Here is a 24065-nt window from a genome sequence, read left to right on the forward strand (position 1 = left end):
AAAATGGGTAAGGGACAGGAAAATTGTGGATGGAGAGAAGCTGTAGGATTGGGGTGCTGGACAGTGCAGGATCCCACATTCCATGGACTCTGCCCTTGGCAGGGAGACATGGGGGAAGGTCTGAGCTGAGCTGGGCAGCAGGGCAGGGAGAAGGGTGTGTTGTCCCTGCATGAAAGGGGCTGGAAACAGGCTTGGGGCTGCTGCCCCAGGGGTGCCAGCAATCCCAGCAGTGCCCTGGGGAGAGGGGGCTGTGGGGCAGGGATCTTTGAGAAGACGGATGTGGCTCTCCTGGATGCACAGCACCAGCACCTGCTGAGCCTGCAGCTGCCTGCTGGGGGTGTCTTTAACGAGTTTTTAATTCCTCCCTGAAAAAGCAATACCTGGAGAGGCTGCAAGTTTAGATCAGTCCCTACTTGACAACCAGGAGTGGTTCATCCAAGGCCAGTGGTTCATCCAAGACAAGTGATTCTCCAAGACCAATAAATCCTCTTACAGGCTTATCTCAAGTGTGTGTAATATTGCTGTGACCTTGGGGTGTCTGATGACAAGGGTGGGCTCACTGTGAGAGGAGAAATAGGTTTGAGGTGTTCCCTTGTGTCTCTTGTTCCCCTGAAACTTCTCAGACAGGCACTGAGCACCAAGCTGCACCCTGAGACCAGAGGGGCTGGCGTTCCATGAAGCATAGCCATGTTATTTGAGGCATAGTCATACTATTTAAGCAGGTGTTAGTGGAGCCTGAGATCCTGATTATACCAGTTCAGTGATGAATTAATTCTTTATGGAATTCTTTATGAATGTGAGAAGAGCCTCCAGGAGCCAGACAAGCCCCGTGCAGCCTCTGTGGCAAGAGGCAGGAGCTGTTTTGGGGAGATAAACAGCTGCACGCTGTGCTGGTGTTAATGCAGCCACTGAGAGAGCCTCTCCCTCTTCATGTGTGGATTTCATAGCCCAACACTCCATTACTTAGTTATAGATTTATAGCTTCCCAAGCATCTGGCTGCTGCTGTGTGTGAAGCTCATGGTGGCAATTACAAAACATCTCCTGAGAAGCCATCCCCACCCATGCAGCCACTGTGGCACCTGGGGGAGCAGCAGCCAGGGCCTGGCATGATGTGTGTTGGATGGGCACCTGCTGAGCACCCAGGGCCCACCCCAAACTCTGGTTCAAGTGGAACCAGAGCTGGGACCAGTTTCTGCACCGGGATGAACAATGGGACCCATGGGCAGGGACCATTTCCTCTGGCAGCAGTACAGAGGTCTCTGTTGCACCGCATAGGTGGCTTAGTGATAAGGTCAGAACAGAAATAGATCAGTTAATCTATTTTGTGTCTGATGTACCATTTTCTCCCATGTGCAGTTCTTTTGGTCCTCATTGGAGCAATGATCCCACTCATGGCAATTTGCTCCTCTCAGGGGCTGTGCTGGGGTGGGATCACAGCGTGTGCTGTGCAGGGCTGTCTCTAAAATGACTCTGTGCATGTATTCCAAATTTTTAATCTTGCTGTGAGGTACATCTGAGCTGATGTTTCACTGGCAGCAGGAGCTAGGATCCTCTTTGGAGCCCTGAGAGAGGAAAGGCAGCTCCTGGACCATGGCCCATGCTGGAGTCTCCCTGGCCACTGGCATTCCAGATGTGTCCAGAGGAACAGGGAGCCAAAGCCCTGCTGCTGCTGTGAGAGGTGCAGCGAGGGAAGCAATCTTTTGAAGATAAATGTGTTCCATATGCAGTGGGGGGATTGGAGGGCAGCTGGCACCTCTAATAACAGCCAGAGGCAAGCAGGCAGCGAGGAGAGAGCCCAGCCACACTCATGTGCCCACAGGAGGTCACGCACGTTATGCTTTCTGCCAGGTGAGATTTCTCTGTACGTTTCAAAGGTAGCCTGGAGAAAACATGTTTTTCAGCAGGCAAAGATGTGAAGCTAAAACAGCAAAGAATAAAAACTGCACAGTCACTGGCAGAGGTCAGCATTCACTACCTGTTATCCTGTTGTGCGTCCTAACGTGTCTCTGTTATTTCCGCAGCGTGTGCTGTGCTGGAGTGCAGAGATCTTGGCTGTGGCAGCTCCTTTCCTTGCAGTGTTGATGGAGGGCTCAAGGGCCTGACATCCAGCTGATCCCTGAGCCCTCAGTGGGACTGTAGAGGCTTTAAGAGCAGCTGCCTCACAGAATTTTATTTTACCTTGCAAGTGCTTCAGCTGGGACATGTTATCCTGCAAAGCTCTTTGTCGTTTTAGCACTTCTGCTTTATCTGCACTTGTGTTCTCGTTGAATATATTTGTGGTGTCTAGGTGTTACTGCTGGCACCTTTGTGTTTTTCTAAAGCTGAAGGATATCACTTGACCTGCAGATTTATCCCATTTTATCCAATATATTTGTAATGATTCATTTTAAAAGATATCTCACTTGCATTAAAGATTATTGCAGAACTGTTCTGATGCTGCGTGTACAAAATTGGTGTAGAATATTCTTCCATAACTCTGTGATAACTCATATTACTTGAAAAAGATCATGTTCTACTTAAGTGAATGTGATTTTTTTTTCCCCATTACCTTCCCAAGTATTTTTATATAATTGTTTTACCTAGAGAATAATTAAAAGAATATTAAAAAAAAATTAATCTTTTTTTCTGGTCCAGGCATGTTTACAAGTCTTAGTAGGAAATTCAATGGCAAGAGCTGAGTAAAATCTGGAATCTTTGTTTAGCAGCTTTAATGCTGCTCTGAAAAGAACTACACAGATAAAGACCTATCAAAACCTCTGTCATAGTCATCACCTTATTTATTTACAGCATTATTCAAGTCCTTTGAATTCAAGTCTTCTGCACAGGAGAGCTGTATCTCATCATGCCATGAGCTGAGTAGGTGAGATACACTCATTTTCCTCTAAGGAGGTGTTTTAGAAAGAGAAATAATCAGTGGAGGAAGAGAATAATTTCCTAAGTTTTGATGCTTTTGTTACACGACTGTCATCTTTCAAATTCAAGAGTTCCATCTAGAGGAATCCTATTTCATGAGCTTGGTTCTGCTGGCCTCTTAAAGTGTGGCATGTTCTGTGGCTGAAAATAGATTAATTTAGACTCCTTTCTCAGTCTTCTGTGTTGAATACCTGTGAATTTCATTGTTTCTTCCTGGCAGCTTTTGAAACAGCACTTTAACATCATTACTATCTGCTTACATTTGAAATATCATTTCCATGTTTCTGTTTATTGAGGTGCTGAAGAGACAGAAAAATTTTGTTCATGTCTGACTGTCACTTATGAATTTGTAGCCCAGGAAGTTACAAGCCTCAGATTTTCCCATCAACAGATAGGAAATATATACTTGAGCAAAAAAATTTAGAGTAACCGAGCAGACTCTGGCAACACTGAAACTATGTAACAATACAGAAACTGCTGAATGCAGACAGACCCACTGAGAAATAATACTTCTGCAAATAGATATAAATCTTTGTTCAGTTTGTTTTAGGAGTCATTGTTTCCAACTCTTTTTTTTTCTTAACCTGTAGAGAAATCTGAAAAAAAAATCCATCTGAAATGCCAACAGAAGCAATTTGCTATTATCCTTTGGGGTTAGGAGTTAAATTCCTGTTGTTTTTTTATCTAATGAACCTTTTGAGACCCTCCTGTGGCTCAGATACTTCAGTTTATCTCTTTTAATATTCTTTGTTTGTCAAACAGAGATTAAATACCTCGGTAATGTTTAATAATGAAGTCTCATATCTAAAACTGTACTGCAATGATCTTTGTATTCAGATGTGTGGAATATGTCTAAGACAGAAGCCAGTCAGAAATAAAAGTTTTGGCTTTTAAAATCGTGTTAGCAGAAGTGTGGCAAGGTGCAGTGGATGGGAATTAGCTGAAGAAATTCCTCTGTTTATGCTGTGCAACTCGAACTTTGCTGTTGCAGCTTAACTTTGTCTTCGTTGGAAAGAGAGGCATGTGTGAAGGAAGGCAGAAGCCTTCCTTGAAATGGCAGATATAAACCCCCACTGTCCAAATAATTGTAATTTTGAAATTAAGGGGATTTTAGGCAAAGATATGGGAATAGGAATAACAGTTCTTTACTGGTATGCATAAATATAAAAAAACCTGAACAAACTACAGCTTAATAGAAAAATTAAAATAAAATGTACTAGTAGAAAAAAACCCCCACTGACCCAGTCAGAGTACACCCTGACACCCGTCAGGCAGGGTGTTGGCAGCAGTCCCATTCCATGGTGGCTGCATCCTCCTGCAGTGACAGATGTGGCTCAGTTGGAGCAGTGCTCCTGCAGAAGGGTCCAGTGATGATGTGGAAATGTCTGGTTTTCCTCTAGAATCCAAAGGGAAAAGGCTGCCTTGGTGTTCCAAATTTCAGATTATATCCAGGTAGGAATGTTTGGCTCCTCCCCCTGGCTGGAGCATCTCCCAATGGGATGATGTAATTTTGTCAGTCATGCAGTGGGACTCAATGGCCATTAACAGATGATATCTCCCTGGGGGAAGGATGGCTTGTCGAAAAGATAAAGAACACTTCCCCACCTGGTTTCAACAGATGGTGATAGAATACATATTTTTGGTTATATCCTGCATTGCAACCCAAGACACTTGATTAAAGCAAAGCAAAATAAATCAAAACAAAAACTCTGGTAACTTCCTGTGGGTCTACCAGACCCTCCAGATCCATGCCCGTGCTGAGAGTGCAGAAGCATCCCTGTGCTGTAGTGATACCTTGGGGTTTAGCTTTTCTATTTTTCAGAATCTCTGCTACTTAGTGTGTAACTCTGAAACTTCATATTAGGTGTTAGTAAGTTCTCTTCACAGGGTAGTCAGACAAAACAATTCCTTTCTAGTAGAGAATCAAGGACAACTGGTACCCAAAAACCATAAACAATGGTGAGGGAAAGGGTCTCAGACTCCATAGCCTGGGGCTGTGCTTGGATAATTGACCCCAATGTGTAGATGAACCAAAACTTATAAAAGTGTAAAAACCCATGACCAGGATCCATCTTGGATTTGATTTGGGTGTAGCCCTGGCCCGGCTCTTGCACTGCCCAAGGTGTATAAATAAATAATTTCCTATGTTATCCCTTTTGCTCTGTCTAGTCTCTGTTCCAGGTCAGCCTTTCCAGGCATCATAGGATCTCTGCTGGGTGGCTGAGTTAGCAAAGCCTTGCTCTGACCACTCTTTGAAAAAATCCTTTGAAGAAAACCCCTTGAAAAGCAGTGATGCAGCTTACCCTGACCATGCCTGGCTCAGTGAAAGGAGACCAAGAGGACTCTGCAGCTGGGCTCTGTGGAAAAGCCTGAATTTATAAAAATGCTAAGAATGAGTCCCTCAGCAGCAATCCTGTGTTGGAAATGCCTGGCTGGAACAGCCCAAAACAGATCTTGCAAGGCAGTGCACCAGGAGTTAACTGGGATGAATGGTCAGGAGTGATCAGTGGTTGCACTGGATCAGTGGATACCTTTTTTTAAAAGTAGATTTGCCTTTGCTGACATGGTTCACATAAAAAACATAAATACCTTTGAACAGATAAGCAACATGAATTCAGCTGAGCACAGCAGGTAAAATGCATTTCTTCTCTTAGGTATATTTTCTTTTCTTTCAAGCTCAAAGTAGCATGAATTAATTTTTACCTAGTTACATGATTTTACCCAATTTATTAGAAATCAGATCTTATTTCTGATTTTCAACCTAAGGCTTATTTCAATTTTGATTTTATACTGTCAAAAATAGGACAGTATTGTTGTCTTTAGTTTATTTCTGCCAACATTTTCTGAAAATTTTAGATGTTGTTATGAAGACAAATTAAAGTTAATTCCATAACCTCAGGCTTAAATTTGTTTGTACCTTTAATGAAGTCATGTCGTGGTATGCAATCACAAGTTATTTTATCTAATCTGACACCTGCCATCTTTTTATGTCAGTGTTGACTTCAGAATTTATTGTAGTTTTCTATGACTTTCTCCCTCTTCATTTCATAACTAGCTTTGCAATTGGGTAATTTTAGGAAGTCAGCAGATGCAAAAATGTAAGTTTTTATGATTTTTATTACCTGCTACACTGCACTTACAAGATGATAACCACATGGATGTTTCTGAACAATTGCATACTTTGGTGAGACGTTTGCTTAGAAGGCATTTCATGTTCTGCTGGAAAATGTGGATGATTTTAAAAGGTTGCCTAAGGACTGCTGGAGCCTTCTGCTCCTCAGTGTCCAGAATTGGGATGATGAAATTATTGTTCACTGTCTACAGTATGACAAATTAATGGACATGTCCAAAACCATTCAGAATTAAGTTGCTCACTGAAGAATGTCTATTTATTTGTGCATCTATTTGGTTTACTCACTAAGCTTAATTTCATCTCACAAGTAACAACATTTGCACAGTGTAATTTCAGGAAAGACTGTGATCCATAAAGAAGATCCTAAACAAGATAACAGTAAAGAAGATTTAATTGTAACAATTTATTGTTCTTCAAAATAATGAGGCTGTTTAATAAAGATGAAAAAAGCATTAGAAATCCCAGAAGCAGGCAGTGCAAAGTCTGCAATGTTCTTAGTTTTACCCCATGTCCATCATCTATCAGCTGAAGTTCCTAATTAGCTGTCACATGAAATGTCACTCCAGAGTGTGTATTTAATTTTTGCACAATGGCATTTTCTCTGAAACCTGCTGTCCATGGAAGGTTAAGTTGTGGTCTAAACTGAGAACTCCAACCTGGAGAAGGATTTAAATATACTTCAGCAATTAAATTAGGCACAGTAAAATGTTTCCTTACATTTGTTGGGACCCAGGAGCTGATCCTTGAATCTCTCATGCCTGGTGACTCATCCTATAGAAACCAAATTTTTTAAGGCAGTAAACAGCTGATTGGTGCAAAGTGAAAACTGCCCTTGTCTGAACTGCAGAGGAACCTCAGGAAGGTGGACTGATGCTTCCATAAATAGAGAATGGAAAATGGATTTCTTTTCCAGTGGGAAGTGTGTAATTTAATCAAGGTGGAAACATCACATAGGAATGTGCTGTTTTCTGGATAATTTATTTTATTTTTAGAAAATAAAACCAGCAATTCAAGTATTTTCACTACTGAGTCTTAGAGTCTCAATGTTTAAAGGGAAAGTTTTTTACATGAACATTCATAAAGAATCAGGCTATAGTTGGTATTTGAAAGAGAATGAATGAATTAGTAGATGCTACCAAATGTAATTTGTAAAGAATTCCCTTCCTGAGAAAGCAGCAGAATTTAAATGACTGCTTGAGTGTATTCATTGCCAGCACCTGTCAAGAATGTTCCTGAAAGGAGATGGGCTAGAAGTGAATTTCAGGATGATCTTTGGAGGCTGAGGCCTTCACTTTCCATTAGATAGATCCAAGGACAGAGCTAGGGGACTTTTATGGAAATTTGATTAATACAATCCCCCAGACATATATAATATATAATGTATCTCCAGCCATCAAAGTAGGATAGAATTAAATACAGGACAGGTGATGTACTTTTACCCTTTTACTAAACTTCTCATGGGGTTATACTGGGTGAGGAGATCACTTCTATACCTATTTCTCCCCCAGGTTCTTGGCAAAAAATATTCCATGTCTTCATTGCAGCATGACCAGTGGGAAAACTTCTGTTCAATTTTGCCTATTTTGAATTATGAATGCACAAAAGTTTCAGTATGGAAAGTCAGAAATTGCTGATTCTGTGTTCTGAAAGAGCAGCTCCTCCTAAAACCTGCAACTTTCAAATATTTTCCTCTGATTGGGATCTAACCATGGAGCAGTGCAGAGAGGAATGTGCTGAAGCATTCTAATGAAATGAACTTTAAAACCAAAATTGTTATGGAACCTTATTTAAGAGGTAGCTCCTGTGACTGTATTATTATTTACTTACAGGTCAGATGACTCTTTATTTTTGCTTTAGTATCGTGTGGCTAAACTTAACTGCCAAAGCAAAATGCTGATGAGTCAGGTAGCTCAAACAAGATGCAGCATGCAGGAGGCTCCAAATATTGCCAAACATCTTCTGTAAGAGCTATCCAATTAGAAGTTAGCTCCCTATTTAGCAGCAGACAACAGATGTCTCCAGAAGTAAAGTAGCTTTTCTTTCACCATTTTTATCTGCACAGGCTGGATCTGGATTCTGACCATGTAAACGTATTTTCTATAGCAGTAGTATAGTTATACATATATATATATAATATACTTGGGTGAGTTTCCCTTCTTTTAATCAAACAGGTTATGAACTCCTAATTATTTTCTTACCATTTGTCACTTCAAAATGAGAAATACAGTAACAATAGTAGTATCAGTAAGAATAAAGAGCTTCATGCTAATGATCCATACAGACTTTATAATGTGGACTAAACCCAACCACTTTCATTTTTTCTTCATTTGTCTTTGTTTTAGCTCCAGAAATTAGCTGTGGGATTACAGATGAACAAACACCATCCAGAGCTGCATTCCACCAACTGAACCTCACCTCAAATGACCCTGATGTTGTACAGTGTGTTTCAGAAGGAAACACTTCCAGGGCTGGGGGATGATGCAGACCAGCTGGGAGCTCTGTGAAGCTCTCGAGGGAAGATCTCCATCTCCAGATCTGAAGGCAGTGAGTGCTGCTGGCCTGCTGTTCGTGGAGGGAGTGGGGATCCTGTGGTTACTCTGACACATTCAATAATGCAGCCAGCTGCAATGGGCTTTTGTTTGACATCCTTGGTTCCTCACTGCCAATTTTCAATGTATAACAGTTCCTCGAAAAAATAACCAGTCCAAAGGATCTCAGGACATGTTGATAGAGATCTTTAGCTTCTTCCCCTTGTGTTTGTACAAATATCTCACAGCATGACCCTTGCTGCAACTGAAATAGTAGAAGGTGATCCTTCTGTTCTCAGCACAAGATTTAAAGGGTATCTTGCAGCCTTATTTCTCTCCCAAAACATGTGGGAATTTTTTCTTTCCCGTCTGGTAGTCATTTCTACTTTTTGTGTCATCTTCTTTGAAGTTTTTAAAAAATTAATCCCGATGATATTCAAAGCTAACAACAGTGAGAAGAATGCTGCTGAAGCTTTAAATGCTGTACACCAGAGCATTTAGGTAATGTTGTGGCATTACCTAATGAATCCCCACCTCCAGAACTGCTGCTTGCAGTAAGTATTTTGTTGTCTGGACCCCATCATAACTCGTAAAAATCAACACACAGATATTCAAAGTAACTGTGTAAGGTACAGGAGCAGCCAGCTGGTGACTGGGCACCAGGATGAAAGCTTAGGGACCAGGATCTGATTCCAGATCTGTGTGGGAATTGCTAAGGCTTTTCTGTTTCCTAGTGCCTGAAGTGCTTTCTGATTATTCATGCACATGTCAGAGCAGAACGTGGACAGGCACCAGCCCCTCTAGCATTTCTGTTCTTTGTAAAAGAGGCTGAGCAGAGTGGTGGTGGGCTGTAGATCAGCAGAGAATGAGGATTACAGGGATCATATCCTGGCTGTTAAATCAGTAGCACCTGTCCAGTAAGCCTAGACACAGCTAATTACTGTAGGGCAAGTCTTTTTTCTCTGTTTCACTTCCCCTTTTAAATCACCTCGTATATTTTATTGTGGTCTCTGGAGGACAGGGAGAACAAATGTTGCTTAACAGTGTGGACAGGAGTTTAGCATGACTTCAGGTGTTGCAAAGCCTGGAGTGACTTGGTAGAACTTCCCAAGAGACAATCACTACCACTTAAGGCAAGGCAGCTCTGTTCTGCATCCTCTATAAATCCTACTCTGCCACACTTCTCAGATATTTTAAATATGCCTTAGAGATACTCAAACAGTGTATTAGCACTGTGCTTTCCTTGTATACATCAATATGTAAGGGACTGAGGAAGTTCCTGAGTTACCATGGAGCTGAACTGCACAGATCTTGGGAGACAGTGAAAACCAATAAAGCAGAATGAGAGAATAACTCCCTGGGAACTGGATTTCCAAAGAGCAAATAACTGAACGCTGCATCAAATATACTTTTACCCCTTTCTTAAAAGACAGCAGACATGGATGAACTTTGCCAGTCAGATTCCTTTGTCAGGCATACCCATGATGTAAAGCTTAGGTGTTTTTTTCAGAGAAAGTACAGCCTAGGATTTCCCCTGAGGTGAATTGCTGATGCCTTTGTATCTCTGCTGGACTCTGCTAGGAACTCTTTACTTGAACACATGCAATTTCTTCCTCCTTTAATCCTGGCAAACACTTCCCCCAGTGCTCCCCATCAGGGGCACTGCTCTTCCAAAACAAAGTTTGAGCACCCACGCTCCTCTGGGGGAGCTGCAAGTGCAGGAGAAGGGGAAGAGTGTTCCCTCCTGAGCAGTTGAGGGAATGCAAGCAGACTCAGGAGAGGGTGGGATTTGTTTTGCTAAGTGTGGATGATTTCTTGTGAGCAAGAGGTCCAGGTCACTGGAAGGAAACACCTGCATTTAACCTTCTATTTTTGCCTAAGATACACAGCAGCAGAGACCTCCATCACTGTATGGATCACCTTGCCATTATCAGACCTTCAGATCCCACTTCTGCTCTCCCCCAGGTCTGGTTGCACTGAGCATTTTATCCTGGATGTTCACGTGGCCATGGACTTGTTCCTTGATTGACAGTATCCCCTCTTGCCACTGTCACCTTTTCTCATTAAACCATTTAATTCTGCTCCTTAAATTCTGAATCTGGGGAGAGAAGATAAAACTTGAAGGATGGGAGTGGGGACTCGAAGATCTCTAGAGACAAGAATGTCTCATTCTCTCTTCACAGAATTAAAATGTAGAAAAGCTGTTATTCTTCTGTTTTTTCTGGGCATTTTGTATATGACTAGGTGGATTAATATGTTTTCCAACCCAAGCAGCTTTGTTATCCATTTTAGCATAAATTCCTATGTGTATTGGAAGAAAACAGCTATACTCCAATGCATTTTGTCAAAATGCCTCAGAAAACCTACAAGTAAATTCCACAGAAATGTTGAAAATTTTTAACAAGGCTAGAAATGACTTAATGATCATAAGTAAATATTATGAATGTTTGTCAGTCATGTATTGCCAGAGAAATAACTAGCTAACTAGATTTTAACTACTTTTTTTCTTATGAACAATAGAACAATCTGAAATTTTGAAATATTACTACCCCAGACGACCTGACACCAAGCTTCTGGTTAAATTATTGTCTGTGTAGGAGTTCTTGATCATATACCAGGAACAAACAAAACTCCACAAGAAGGCTGTATGAAAACCCTGGAAATTCATTGATTCTACCTTGGTGTGTCCTGGCAATCACAGAGAATATTTGAAAATGGAACAGATATAATTGAATTGTTTTTTTTTACAATGACATGACAAATAGTAAACTATTTGGAAGAAAACAAACAAGAAAAACATGTGCACCTCAAGGAAGTTTTTTTCCAGGGGTCTGCATGAGAAACCTGCTCTCAGGAAGTTGGATGAGCAAGAAAAGGGAAAAAAACACCCAGGTAAAGGCTGCAGGCACTTCTCATGCACTGGCTCATCTTAACAACCCATGGAGGCTGTCTGGCTATCCTGGGAAGCATCTAACCTCATTACTCTGCAAAGTGATCCCTCTAGGCTCCCTTAAACCAGGGAACTGCAGGATTATGTCCTGTGCAGTGGGGAAGTTCTGCTTGTTGCTGATCTGTCTGGCAGCCAGCAGGACCCTGCTCCGAGAAGGAGGAGGAAGAGGAGGGAGGAAGGAACACGATGCTATTTCTGAACTTCATAAAGCTTCCCTGCAACCCATCATGAAAATTGGTGGATCATGAGGGATATCAGTAAATTTAGCTAGAGTTAAGCTGAGTTTGTTTTTCCTGGAGAAGAATTTTTACAGCATCCATTAGGGATTTTAAAGTTATTTTCAGCGAAGGAGATCACAGAGGTTCCCGTTCCCTTCTCGAGAGCCAGCAAAACAAACAAACAGCAAAATTCACTTCGCCTCAAACAATTTCCAAACTATAAACAAGTGCAGAAATCAGCAAACAGATTCAGCAAACAGGCTGGGGAAGCATAAAGTAACAGCCAGACAGTTATGGCCAGCATGAGATTATTATGATCAACAATCTAAATTATTATTGTACATCCCTAAGTAGCCTATTCTGGCAGCCCCATAATGTATGTAACACACTGTACCTTCTGCTGCTCCATATCTTCATAATTGGTTGCCAGTAATTTCTGTTTTCATCACAGTATTTGGTGCATTTTTAATTGTTTCTTCTGCTGAATGCAGGCAACAGATAAAATTTACATTCACAGCACTTGCAGTTGCCTGGCTTCTGCAGAATTTTTACATTCCAGCAGTTGAAAAATAAGTTTAAAATAAGTAAGATACAATTAAAATAATTTAATTGACCATCAAAAAAGCTTAACTTCAAAGGAATTAAAACCCTCTCTAAGATATAATGTCACCTCACAGTCCATTTGCTATAATTTGAGCACTTTTATCAATGGAGAATCTTACCAAAGGCTTCATGGACGTGAGAGATGATTAAAAATAGAAGATCAAAGCACGCAAACAAATCCTGTTAACATACTGTAGCGAACAGGGATTGTTTTATAACTAAATACGAAGCCAACTCAAACAAATATTTGGAAACACTGAAGATGGATCCCATTGTAGCTGTTGGCAGGGTGTGCTTTATGTATTATGAAGACATTTTTGTCCTGTTGCCACTGCTCTGACCAGAAGCCACATGTGTGGACCATCATTGCACCTCCCTTCTCTCCCACCAGCCTTTTCCTCTCTCAGTGCTCTGCTTCAAGACAATCAGGAGCTAAATTCAATAAAGAAGCAGCGAGCTTCTTTGAAAATATTGCATTAAACTCCTCAGGTCAGCATCAATACATGGAATGCCTGCTGGCAAGAGGGACAACTTGATCATCTCCATATTCCACAGTGGAGCTCCAGGCGTCTGGGGCATTTAACAAAGTTTCTCATGCCTTCCAGAAAAGGTTAGAGAAGCAGAATTTGCACTATGGGGTTTTGTAAATCCTTTTGCCACTAATGGTACTAGTATTAAACAAACCTTTTGAGGTAGCATGTGAAGGCTGTGACTAATTTGCCTTTGCCCATGGTTAAGCAATACAAACTGCTTCCCTGGACTCAAAATAATAGACTGAAATGTTCCCATTTCCTGCAGATGAGTGAAAATAAACAGATCCAATCTGAGTTGAAAGAATGTAAGTAGAACAGGCCTTCATTTGTAGGGGAAAATAAACTTTGCTGATCCCGTAGGCCTGGAACTATAAACAGCATCCTCTTTCTCCCAGGGCAGTGTATAATGTGAGAGCATGGTTTGAACATCCTCAAAATAAACAGCTAATCACCCTCTCTGGCCTAATTAGGTTATGTTCTGGCCGCTGGCTCTGGGTCTCATGTGAAGTGCATTGAGGGAAGCCCTGCTCCTCTCCCAAGAAAGAGAGCCTGTCCAACTCTCTCTTTGTTAGTTAACAATGGCTCCTTGAAGATATCCAGCTCGGGGATCTTCCTTGAAAGCTTGGCAGATCCAAGGGCAAGAATATTCTCATCATTTTCCACCAAGAGCAAGGGTAACTTTTTCTTCCTCTCTCTGCTCATTGCACAGTTGCAATGGGAGGATGATCAAATAATATTTTTTATTCTTGTAGTTTTTTTTTGCTGGATTTGGACTGTCTGCCTGTTCAGTGTGTATCAGCAAGTTGTAACTGCTGGATTTTTTGCATGGGCATTTAATTCACTGTTTGCAGAAAGGTGATTTGTCCTCAGTACAGCTGTGAGTGTCCACTGCAAAAGGTCACTAAACAATCCATGGGGATGGCACAGGGCCACTGTCACTATTACTGCAATACTGCAGACAAAGGACAGGAGCACAGATGTGTTGTAAGGCCTGCCCAAGCTGACACTTTGCAAGGAAAGACCTAAGAGCTCAGAAGTTGCTGGCTGAGGCTCACAGGCTGGAGCCTGAACTGCTGAGAATGCTGGTGCTCTCCAGGTGCTGCCTCTGATTAGCAGCAGACAATTAATACTGGGAGAAATCTGTAGCAAAGGCCAAGTGGACTTTTAGGCTCTGGTTTATCAAGGCTTTCTGGGCTGCAGCATAGGACCTGTAAGAGGAGAAAGATCTGAGCAGATTCAGAACATTTCATATTTGTACTTTTCTAGATTTCCCTGAGCGTATGCTTAGATCTTGAAATACGTTCCCATTTTTCATTGCTCTTGTAAAATAATTGTTCTTCTGTACCAAAATCAGACCATCCTACCTTTAATCCCTCTTTCAAAGTTTCCTTTCATCTTCAGAAGAGCTGAAGGTGCTCTGAGCACTGTTTAAACTGTAGTTCTCGAGGTTCTGATTTCCTCTCTCCTCCTTTCTGATGAGGCTTGCAGGGCGGCTGAGGGTACCACAGTGTTAGGAACAGTTTTCATGTTTAATTGTTAATGTTAAATTCTAAGCTTTACCCTGTTCTGTTACCTAATTAATGTTAATTGTTAATGTTAAATTATTGGCTCTATTCTGTTTCAGTCCCCAATTGTCTCACCTGTGTGCCCTTTCCCTTCCATCGGGTGAGCTGCTGCTGCTCCCCTGAAATGGCGTCTGTGGGGAGGGTGACATCATGGATCCGTATGCAAATGAAAGGAGTGCAAAGGACATTGGGACACTATTTGGAGCTAAAACCTCTTAAGACAATGAGCCCAAATGGTGTCTGGAACTGAGGATAGTGTTCCCAGGCTGGGAAAACATTGCAAGACATGAATTTATTATCTTGAGCTGCTTTGATTCTGTCTTCATGACCTGAACAGCACGCTACCAACATGACACCCCCTAGACTAAGAGCCAAACTTGGCTTCCTTGGGATTCTTATGAGGATAGCAGCCCCAGCTCTGCCTGAGCAGACAAAGCTGTGCTCCTTCTCCTCCGGATCCACCATTGGGAGCAGTGGTGGTGTGCGCACCTCCTCGGGCTCCCCACCTAAACTGATTTTCTAATAAAGGCCTTTCAAGAGAGCAAGTCTGCTGGCCCATTTATTTCAACAGGATCTTTCCCAGGCTGCCCATAGGTGGCTGCCAGCCTGGCCATGGCCAGTTTCCTTTCTTGACCCCACTTCAATGATGCCCGGTGAGTGCAGGAAGCATTTACTGCCTCCAGTGCTGGTTCTAAAGGCACAGACCCGTTTTCAGTGCCCTTTCTCCAAACTGAGAAGTGCCTAGCACAAACTGCTCTTTTCAGCCTCTCAGATCTATATCCTCTCACAGCTCTTATTGCCTCTGACTCCCTTTTAGGAAGTGCAAACCAAGGAAGATAGAAACAGCTGAGCAAAGGCATTTCTGAGCCACAGGCACTGAATTCTCTAGGATTGCCAGGTGAGACATTGCTGCTGTCCAGGCTGCTACCCCCAGGCAGCCAAACCATCCCTTTCCTCCCTCCCAAAATGCATTTCCCCACTCTCACCAAGGAGCTGTGCCCCCACCTGCAGCTGGACCTGCTGCAGGATGCTGTTTGTGTCTGAGGCAGTGGTGGAAAGGGAGATGAGGTGTGACAAGCCCATGGTGAGGGCTCTGGTGGGAGGGGACACTTGTGCTCAGTGCTGAGAGACAAGGATGCAGCAGCACCAAGAGTGTTCACAGTTTAATAGACATATTTCACACTGTCACAGCATCTTCACAGGAGCTCAGCTCCCAGCTTAGGTATCTGAGCAAGTGGCAGACTGCAGGCAGGGGCTGTGACAGGGACCTCTCCCCTCCAGCCGCGCTCTCAGAAATGTTGATGACGGATGCAAATCACTTAGAACCAAATTAAGAAAAGTATATTTAGGCACCTAGAGCAGTAAAGAGGCACTTAATAGGATTTTCAAAAGTGTATAAGCAGATTAGGCATCCAGTCCTGTTGAAATCAGTGTGGATGGAGCCTTTAAAAAAAATAAAAATATCTTGAGGTATCTCAGCACTGTTACAGCCTGGGTGCATTGCAGGGGGTGCTGAGTGGGCTGAGAGATAAGCCTTACAAATAACAGGGCTCTCTGGTTGTACCAAGTCTCCAAAACCTTGGGAGCAAGTTCTTAAGATCCCACAAAGGATGAATTACACAGGCCTGTGGAAATAAAAGAGCAAGGCCTGGAGGGAGAGGTAATGATCTCTGTGTGCCTGCCAGAGGAGGAGCAGGGCTTCTGCAGAGACAGAGGCAAAAAGTAACAAAAAACCGAGGAGACAGAGCAATCACTGGATCTTTGCTCGAGAAAAGGCCTCTCAACAGCTTTTTTTTTGTTACAGAATTGGCCAAGAGGGGCTAGGTGAAGAGCATGCTGGTTGTTTGATTTTGACAGGGAAGCAGCACTTTTGCAGTCCTCGTAAATAAATGTATTTGACCCAAAGAAACATCTTCTGTAGCCAGTTTCTCCCTTGGGTAGAAAGTACTTGTCAGGACCTGGATTTTGCCTCGTCCTGTGATTTATACACGGAGTATAATACTGTAAAGTCAGTTCCCTGCCTTCAGTGAAATGCAGCTCCCAGTCTGTGGAGCTGAAATCAGTCCTTTTTTGCTGTACTGAGCAGGAGTGATGATACACGCATTAAGGGCTGCGAGGCACTGTGGTGACTGGGGCCAATTAGCTGCTACCCAAGGGCAGTAGCTCCCAGATGTGGGATATCAGACAACTGCAAACCTACAGAACTGCTAACAGATCACTCATTATTCTCCTCCAGAGGCTTTTAATTGGGGGATTAACACATGGTATTTTTAGTGAGTGTCCTCAGAACATTTATTTTGTTCTATGGCATGTCAGTCCCTCGGGGAGCACTATTTGGGAAGCAAGCATTGCTAGAGGTGACAGGCAGGAGTTATCTCCTCTGAAATCCCTGCTGACACGAGTGGCTGATACAGACAGTAGGCAAAAGACAGGCTTGCCATAGCTGCATTCCCAAACATATGAATACCACTGAATAAATGCAGTGATCTCAGGTACCTCATGGGCTGCTGGCTCCAGCCTCCTGCCAGTGGTTTCTAAACTGGTTTGGCCACAAACCTCTGCTGCAAAGAAAACTAAAGGAAATGAGAAGCTGGAGAATTCAGAATGGTCATTAATGTGAAACATACCACAAGAATCAGGTGAGAGAAAGAGATGATGTGTGGGTCAGCAGACAAGATTCAGCTGGGAAAGTCCCAGTTGCGGCCAAGAAACCTGAAGGAAGGGGAAGAATTCTCTGTGCTGCATCTCACCTGATCAACACCAATTAAAAGCAGTTGGGAGAGGTTGCTAGAGGCTGCTGGGAAAAAGGAATTTCTCAGGGCTGCCGTCCCTTTGGCTTCCTAACCCCTTTTCTGTAAAAGTTAGACCCTTCTGACGTGACTGTAGTGGTGAAATGTCTGAAGTATTGCAGTTCTTTGCCCACCTGGAAAGAAAGCAGAAAGGAGCCTTAGTAGGCACTGCATGCCTATATTTACTTTTAATATTTTCTCTGGGTTTTAAGTGCTGAATTATTAGTGTTATGCTAATAAAATCCATTTAAGCTCTTAGAATAGTTTTTCATTTAAAGAGAAGTGATTCTGGCAATTTGCCAGCAGGCTAGCAGGATATTAATCAGACAATACCTAGGGACCAACACAACTATATTGCTTTTAATCTTTTGACCAGCAAGGAAAACAGGAAGAAATCCATTTCCCTCCTTTCTTTGCTCAATGGGATAACCAGCTGGTACAGATGAGCTGCAACTCGGCTCAATTTGGGAGTAAATATTTGGGTTTTAGCTGGGTAAATGGGAGAGCAGTGCTGCTTTCGTGCAGCCAGGTGCCTTTCATGGTCATGGTGGGGCCCTGCAGGGTTCTGGCTCCCAGAGCCACACATTAATAACAGAATGCATCAGAAAAGTCCAGAGCTTTGCTCAGATGTGTCTGGAAAGGAAAAGTTTGTTTGAGTGTGCCAGACAGTCATTTAAGGTGATTGTGGGGGGTGTTCAGGGCTGGATTTTCAGCCTCTACCCTGGCTGTGAGAGCAGAGGGAGGAGGGGAGGAGGTTTCCAAAGCAGGGACCACACCGTGGCAGGGGACTTGGCACTGCACTGTGAGGGTTGTATTTTGTTTGTCTCCAGCTGCCAATAAATAGAGCAAGAAATGTGTCATATTTTACTGTCCTCACAGAACTACCCTTTAAAGAAGGTGGAGATGTCCTCCCTGAACCTGCAGCCATTCCTCCAGCGTGTGTGCCCTGTGGAAACCTTTGGGGATTTTTGGTGGGGTTTAGATCTGAGCTGGTCTTGACTTGTTTCCCTTCAGACCAGCAGCAGAAGACTGAAGAGTGAAAGCATTTTAACATCCTGGGGCACTTGCATGGTGAGGAGTGGATCTGTTCTCCTGCCTGAGAGCCCTCCTCTGTGACTCCTGGTGGGGAGAATCCATCCCAGGGGTGCTCCTTCATTTCCCACAGGGACATAGCCCATCAAATCAGCACTGCCAGCTTGCTGCAAAAAGTGGGGCCAGGGGTCCAGAGCAAACTCCTCCTCCTGAAGCCCTGGAAAAAGAGCAAACCATCTAAAAAGAAAAGGCATAATTTGATTTCTACGTGGCTGATTAAGAAGCTTCTACCTGGGGAAGAAAGGAAAAGTGTTTGGTTTTGTTTTTTTTTTTTTTTTTTTGTTTTTTTTTTTTTTTTTTTCTGTTAGCTTCATCCACAGAGGAAAAAAAAAATCTTTGAGCAATTTTTTTGGCACATGGCTCCTGTTAGGTTTCAGCCAGCTGAGCTGTTTTCAGAAGCACTGGAATGGAATTTCAGCAATAATTGATCAACAGAAACAAAGGTAGTGAGGGTGTCCTGGGTGAAAATCCATACATTGTGTCTAGAAACACAGATTTAACCAATGTGAATCTGGAGAGCTGAATTCCTGGAATTCTGCTCTGCCCTGAAGGATGGAAAATTGGAGCCATTGCTGGATGGGGGATGGTGCTTTTCAACTCCAATTTCAGTCAATTGACTCAAACTCATCTGTAAACCTTTGGCACTGCTGATGAAAAAAATTTAATTTCCCATGATTTTTAAATTTATTGCTCAGAATGCCTAAGTCCTAAATTAGACATAGAGCTTTAGGTGTAAGCCAGCATAATCCTTTTACCATGGAGTCATTCTGTTCTATAGTATTTTGACTGCTCTGTGAGTGTGTGAAATCGTTGTCTAAAATGCATTGCTTAATACTGGTATTTGCCTGGTTTAGACAATCTGTTAAAAACTTTGAGAAAAAATTATGCAAAACAAAGCAACTTACCCTTTAGTCCCTTGGGTGGGAAATGCTGGAGTTCTGCAGAGTTTCAAAGTGCTTTTGAAAAGCACTGAAATTGTTCAGTGTCATGCTACAATGGTGTAATATTTTTTGAAGGGCTAGTTAAACTTTTCTTACGGGACAAAGAAGTCCCTTACACAGTGCTATATCTGCAAAAGAACACAAAAAAGTGTGCTCAGTCCTACTGGGCAGATGGAATCACCCTGCTGTCAATGGGCTGAGCTCTTCATTCTGATCAGGACATTCCTGTTGCCTTTCAGGCTTTGGACCGGTCCATGGATGAAAGAATTACTTGTTCCTGTCTCTGGTAGGAAATGCATGGAGAATACTGTCTGAGGGAACTTGGAGCCATTCTGCTGGTACTCATGGCTGTGCAGTTCTGGAAAGAGAAATCACTTTTCTGTCTCCTAAGAGCACAAATCCTTAAAAGATCTGTCCCTCCATGCATTTTGCTTATGCAATAATTTCCTTCTCCTGAATGAAGCCAGGAAAGAGTTTCCCCTTACATTTCAGGGGAGTTAAGTGATGTGCAGAACAGATATGTCAAATAACAGAGTTCTAGTGTGTAGAAACCAAGTCAACATTAATACAAGTTTGCTGTCTTTCTAAAATGATCTTATACATTAGAGTGTCAAAGAATCTAGGACTTACAATGCAAGAAGATGGGAGGAATCCAAGGCAATGAAATGAAACTAATTAAAATGTCAGATGACACAAGTTTGGGTTGTTTGAAACAGACTTTTATGAAAGATAGTGAGATCTTCATTAGAGAGCCACAAACATAACTTTTTAATAAGAAATAATGTTAATTTTTTTTTTTTTTAACATCAAGTCTGCCTCTGCTGCCTACAAATTTGGATTGATATATCAAAGTACATATTGCCTTTAATGTTCCTGTCAAACCTAAGCTGTGATGCATGGAGTTATTCCCTACTTGGAGGGATGATTCTGTGAAACTTAGCTAATAAAAACGTGACACAGCCGGTGACTGATGTCTGTTCTCTCAGGGTGTGTTAGCGTGGGACAAACACTGCATACACATTCTCTTCTTGACACTGAAAAATGAGACACATCTAGTCAAAAACATAATATATGCTCTAATGGTCTTGCAGTGACCTTCTCCTTGTCTTTCTGCCTCCTCACACACCTTTCTCACCTCTCAACTCTTTCCTTCCCTTCCCTTGCAGGCTCTGACACCACAATTTATCTTGCTGGTCTCTGCTGCCTCTGAATGCCTGTGCACAGGCCCTGGCAGGCTCTGGGCTTCCTCTGTGGGAGATCCCAGGCTGCTTTTTTGCCAGCTTGGACCAAGAGCAGACAAAGAGAAAAGCTTTTCCTGCTAAAATAAAGATACACCAAAAAAAAATCAAAACAAACCTCAGCAGCCAATCCAAATCCCAGTTCTAGCAACCTGGTAATTTGTCAGTGCCAGGAATCAGCCCACTATTAGTCTTTTTCTGGATAGAGATGACAGAGCACTGTTGACAAGCTGCAGGACTTATTTTGGGAGCTGGCACCTGGCTCCTGGCACGTCCCCCTGTGGCTGTGTCACGCTCCCCAGAGCTGCCTTTGGCTCTGGGAGCTGGGGATGGAGTGGACCTGGCACCCCCAGCCTGCCTGGGTGGGATCCTGGCTCTTTGTTCCCATATTACATGTCCCTGCTGTCCCCAGGGCTGGCAGGAGGGCTGTCCCAGGGGCTGGAAGATGCTTTGGCCTCTCTGTCTCAGCCTCCCTCTCCTCCTGCATCCCTCTGCTCCCTTCCCTGAGCTGCTCCCTTGTCCCTGCTCATCCCACTGGGTGTGTGTGCTTCTCCATCCCTCCCTGCAAAAGGCCACAGCATCTGATCTGGGGCCTTCCTGCTCCCACTGCAAGAAAATATTTGGCATTTTAACATCTTTTTCCCATTTTTAGAAGTAATTTATGTATGAACGTACACAGTGCTTAGTAATCATTTCTCAGATGAATGTGGAATTTTTCTAAAATTAAACTATCATTCTTTCCACACTTGGCTGTCATATCTTTCTTAATGCAAATCAGTCATTGACTAGAGACACCTACTGTAAGAAGCTATTTTAGCTGTCTGATCGGTTATAAATTGATTTTAGAAGTGAAGACCGTTATGGGGAGATAAGCTGGGATTGGTAGGGAATGGAAAAAATAATTCAAATGGGAAGTTTTTATTTGAATGTAAGTGACTATTTACCTCTATGTCAGAGCAAAGGCTGTAATCCAGGGGTCCTATCTCTCTTTCCTGCTGCTTTAACTCTTAGACCACAAATCCTTTACTGGCCTCAGCCTTATACAATGCAGGGCCCTTGAGGACCAGAGACTGGCACCTCAAGGAAAAAATATTTCCCCTTTCAGTCTCCATTTGATAGAGGGAACATTATCTCTGAGGGAGCCAGGCTACTCTTCTGCTCTGAAGCAAGTCCCTTAGCTCAGGAATGAAAAGGAATCCATTATGCTTAGTTTCAGAGAAGCCTCTCTTCCCTGCAGTATTTCCTCCTGCTATGCTTCAAGTGCTCTTCAGAGGGAATATTCACATTTTCCAGGCAAAGAAAATGGCTCCAGTATCACAGTAGTGGTCTGCACAAAGGGAGAGCAAAGCAAAGGAAGTTCGCTGGATGCAACTTGGGAAGTTGGGAAAAATGAGAACTGTTTTCTGGTTTTCTTTTTTTCTGTTCTTTATTCTTCAGGGCCTGCTCTGATGTTGACTACTGAGGCTTGAACAAGGAGCTTAATTTTTAAGGCATGGCTTTTCTCTTTGCATTTTTCCCTGTTACTTGCACTGCCAGTTCTTTGTATGTAATTAAAAGTATGCAAACAGTGGCTGAGTTTTTAAATGAATTCGGTTTGAGGCAACATGTTTACCAGCTTCAAGGTTTGCATGCTGTGTCTATAGGAACAATTGTTATCCTGGCAGGAGTTTTGAGAGTCAGTTTTTAAACCACAAAAAACAAACATTGAAAGCAACTTCTACTACCTACAAGTACTTCTGTGCTTTCTAGGTTTGTCAAAACATTTCATTTTTGCAAATTACTGTGCAACACTATTCAGGTTTGGATTACTTATGATCAATCCGCTTTGTCAAAGCCTCTGAACACTGTTAGTCAAATGTATTTGAATAAGAAAATGCATGTAACAGTTGTAGCAGGTTTATAGATATTCACAGAGCAGAAAACCTACCTAATAAATCACATCAATTATACATTTCCCATTTCCTTGCACAGCCCTATTGTCCCCTGAATGCTTGTAATTGAGAGCCCAAAGGTGAACACTCTTACTTTTGTAAGTTTTAAGGAAGCATGGTTTTTTTAATGCCTGGGCTTGTGGTTTCTCAGATGTGTACAGGATTTTCTAACATGCTCCATTTAATACAAAATTCAGGGCAGTTAAAATCCTCCTCTACTCCTGAGCTAGAGACAGAGCTCTGGATCAGATTGTGGTTCTGGAGTGAGGCCAGTTGCTAAAGGAAGCGAATCTTCTGCCCCTCACCTTCCATGCATTACAAGATGCCCTTTGCTGGCTTGGCAGGAAGCTCCCTGGGAGCCCAGGGCTGCAGATGCACCAGTGGGAAGGTGTGATGCCTTTGGCGAGGATGTGTGGCATCGCCTGGAGCCACCCCATCCCACCACCCTGAAAAGGGAAAGCACTTCCCAGCTCCTCCTGACAGCTCTTCACATCAGCTGAGCTCAAAGCCTTCTGCCATCTGTTTGCATCTTAGCTGCAACCTATCAGGGTCTGTTTTATTAAGAATTCACCTCTGCTGCCCCAGCTACAAGTGAATGCAAGCACAAAGCTTTGCCATAATGGCACAGGAGCAGCTGCAGCAGGGAGCCTGGGGCTGTGTCCCCACTGCCCTGTTGTGTACCAGAACCTGTGGGGTGAGGAGGGCTGGCCCTGCTGGTACCCTGAATCAGGAGACAGAGGTGCCACTAGGGCAGAGATGGGAGGACAGCCTTGGTTCATAGCTGTGCACTGTCCTGAGAGGCAGGAGCTGAAACACTGCAACCCAGACCCTTGGGACACAGCAGGGACACAGCAGGGACACAGCAGGGACACCTGGGAGCCGCTGTGCCACTTCCAGACTTCCCCCCAGACTGCCTGACAGGCAGGTTCTGGCTGTCCCATGGGTGCTCTGTGGGCACAGGCTGTCTCTGGGCAGTGCAAAGCAAAGCACTTGAGCTCCCACACACATCTTCCACCAAAGGGCTGCTCTTCCATGGCCATCTCTGCTTCAGGACCTTGCTCCTCCTGTCTTGGGAGAGCAAGAATTGCACAGGCAGCAGCTGTGTTCCTTGTGAGCTGTTCCTGCAGCCCCTTCTGCCCAGCCCTGCAGGGTGGCTGGAGCTGATGGTTGGGAATGGGTGGGTGTCAGTCCTTGGCTCACACACGGCACTGTGCCATGCTCTGCCTCCCTGCCATTGATTTATTCTTGGTGATCTTCTGGAGGCCAGGACGTTCATGTGATTGCAGGGATGGGTCTGCAGCTCCAGGCTGGCTGCTGCAGCCAGACACAGAGACAGACAGACACACCTATAAACATACACACACTAGTCTCTCTGTACTTGTGCAGACCTATTGCCATGCCAGGTGTAGGTGTAGAAAAAGGGATTACAGGCAACCTCTCCCCTGATAAGTCACAGTTAGTTGTAGTAATTACCAAAGAGGAACAGCCTTGCCCTTATTGGGTTGCAGCTGTGACTAATAAAGATAAGTGTGAGAAAAGGGGTGGGTTGGCTGCCTAGGGGAGGACTGGATGGATGGATGGATGGATGGATGGATGGATGGATGGATGGATGGATGGATGGATACATACA

General features: G+C 43.3%; 1 long non-coding RNA gene across 1 annotated transcript in view; it reads left to right on the top strand.

The window, feature by feature from the left end:
- Positions 1–14798, top strand: part of LOC116992656 — a 50038-nt gene extending 35240 nt beyond the window's left edge. Inside the window, exons 2-3 of the long non-coding RNA XR_004417088.1 lie at positions 8390–8591; positions 14504–14798. This is a non-coding gene — a long non-coding RNA (uncharacterized LOC116992656). The remainder of the gene's footprint in view (positions 1–8389; positions 8592–14503) is intronic.
- Positions 14799–24065: the final 9267 nt, after the last annotated feature.

Source organism: Catharus ustulatus, chromosome 2, assembly GCF_009819885.2.
Source record: "Catharus ustulatus isolate bCatUst1 chromosome 2, bCatUst1.pri.v2, whole genome shotgun sequence".
NCBI lineage: Eukaryota > Metazoa > Chordata > Aves > Passeriformes > Turdidae > Catharus > Catharus ustulatus.